At 53.6% G+C, this 2,603-nt stretch overlaps 1 pseudogene across 1 annotated transcript; it reads left to right on the plus strand.

Moving 5' to 3' along the window:
* Positions 1 to 428: 428 nt before the first annotated feature.
* Positions 429 to 2,230, plus strand: LOC310772537 (ATP-binding cassette sub-family E member 1 pseudogene; annotated as a pseudogene). Its single transcript has one exon. The product of its transcript is annotated as an ATP-binding cassette sub-family E member 1 pseudogene (transcript).
* The last annotated feature ends 373 nt before the right edge of the window (positions 2,231 to 2,603 follow it).

The raw sequence follows: 2,603 nt of genomic DNA on the forward strand, positions 1-2,603 counted from the left end.
CTAGTATGAATGGTAACTTACTTGCCCGGCCACGACCCATTGCTGCGCAGCAGCTATAATAATAATAATTATTATTATTATTAAATGTCCATGGGACAATGTCCTCATTGGACCCCTGGTATATTCCATCAGGGACATGAGCCCGCATTTTTGTCCCACTGATGATGTCATCAGTGATGTCATAAATCACTGATGATGTCATAAGTGATGTCATCAGTGATGTCACTTGAGCAATAGACCTTATTCGATAACCCTGGATGCCGGCGTCCCGCCATCTTTCCAGCCGGCGTCCAAGAAGAACACGTTGCTGGAAAACTGGAGTTTGATTCTGAATTAACAGCTTATATTAACCGCGTTCCACCTGTCCTCATTCCACCAGGCCCACAGGAGCCAGCGAGCGCTCCTAGCCCCCCTCCTCCCGTTCCATCATGGCGGATAAAAACACCAGGATAGCCATCGTCAACCACGACAAGTGCAAACCCAAGGAATGCCGTCTGGGGTGTAAGAAGAGCTGCCCGGTCGTCTACATGGGCAAGCTGTGTATCGAGGTGACCCCACAGAGTAAGATAGTGTGGATCTCAGAATCTCTCTGTACAGGCTGTGGCCTCTGCATCAAGAATTGTCCGTTCGGGGCGTTGTCCATCATCAACCTGCCCAGCAACCTGGAGAAGGAGACGACCCACAGATACTGTGCCAACTCCTTCAAACTGCACCGGCTGCCCATTCCCCGGCCGGGTGAGGTCCTGGGTCTGGTCGGTACCAACGGTATCGGGAAGTCCACGGCTCTGAAAATCCTGGCCGGCAAACAGAAGCCCAACCTGGGCAAGTATGATAACCCTCCAGACTGGCAGGAGATCCTGACCTACTTCCGAGGCTCGGAGCTGCAGAACTACTTCACTAAGATCGTGGAGGACGACCTGCGGGCCATCGTCAAGCCGCAGTACATCAACCAGATCCCCGAGACCGTCAAGGGGTCAGTAGGGGCCATCCTAAGCAGGGAGGATGACACAGACTCACAGACCCTGGTCTGTAAACAGCTAGATCTGACCCACCTGAGGGAGAGGAACGTGGAGGACCTGTCAGGAGGAGAGCTGCAGAGGTTCGCCTGCGCCATGGTCTGCATCCAGAGGGCTGACATTTTCATGTTTGACGAGCCGTCCAGTTTCCTGGATGTGAAGCAGAGGCTGAAGGCTGCCATCACCATCCGCTCCCTCATCACACCAGACAGGTACATCATCGTGGTGGAGCATGACCTCAGTGTGCTGGACTACCTGTCAGACTTCATCTGCTGTCTGTACGGCGTGCCCAGCGTCTACGGAGTCGTCACCATGCCCTTCAGCGTGCGGCAAGGTATCAACATCTTCCTGGACGGCTACATTCCCACAGAGAACCTGAGGTTTAGAGAAACCTCACTGGTGTTCAAGGTGGCGGAGACGGCCAATGAGGAGGAGGTGAAGAGGCTCAGGCACTACCAGTATCCAGACATGAAGAAGATGTTGCGAGACTTCACCCTGGACATCAGAGAGGGAGAGTTCACCGACTCTGAGATCATGGTCATGCTGGGAGAGAACGGCACAGGGAAGACGACCTTCATCCAAATGCTGGCTGGAGGACTCAAACCTGATGGAGGAGGTGACATTCCCATCCTGAACGTTAGCTACAAGCCTCAGACCATCAGCCCCAAGTTCAAGGGCAGTGTCAGGGCTCTGCTGCATAAGAAGATCCTGGACGCCTACACACACCCTCAGTTCATCACCGACGTCATGAAGCCCATGCAGATAGAGAGCATCATCGACCAGGACGTGCAGAACCTGTCTCCTGGAGAGGTACAGAGGGTAGCTCTGACTCTGTGTTTGGGGAAACCAGCTGACGTTTATCTGATCGACGAGCCTTCAGCCTATACCTGGACTCTGAACAGCGTCTGATGGCTGCCAGGGTCATCAAGAGGTACATCCTCCATGCTAAGAAGACAGCGTTTGTGGTGGAGCACGACTTCATCATGGCCACCTACCTGGCCGACAGAGTCATCGTGTTCGACGGCACGCCCTCCACCAAGACCGCCGCTAACACTCCTCAGAGTCTGTTAGCAGGGATGAACAGGTTTCTCTCTCTGCTGGAAATCACGTTCAGACGGGACCCCAACAACTTCAGACCGCGCATCAACAAACACAACTCCATCAAGGACACAGAACAGAAGAAGAGCGGCAACTACTTCTTCCTGCACGACTAGGCGGACTTCCTGTCTGACCGACTACAACTTCCTGCTACGCCCTGGGGCTTGGGAATGTTCTGCATAGGCGTTGTGTAACAGTCAGTCTTGACATATATCTTAAATGCAACCAGTGGGCCCTTCTCGCGGGGGCCATTTTGTGTCGAGGGGGCAGGGTTGGCACGGGTCCGGGCAAAGCACTGATGAGGGTTTCAAACTTCCATGATTGGAGATTGGGGACCCTCATTGGTGTTTTGCTCGCACCTGTGTTTGTTCTGCCTTTTCGAGACGGGGTGGCCCCCGTGAAAAGGGTCCATTGAGCGGCTGGCCTGGGGCTGCGTTCAACGGCCAGCAGTGTGTGGAGATGTTAAAAGATAAACAAATAAACTGCTTA

Source organism: Poromitra crassiceps (assembly GCF_964638095.1).
Source record: "Poromitra crassiceps genome assembly, chromosome: 2".
In the NCBI taxonomy this organism is placed as follows: Eukaryota; Metazoa; Chordata; class Actinopteri; order Beryciformes; family Melamphaidae; genus Poromitra; species Poromitra crassiceps.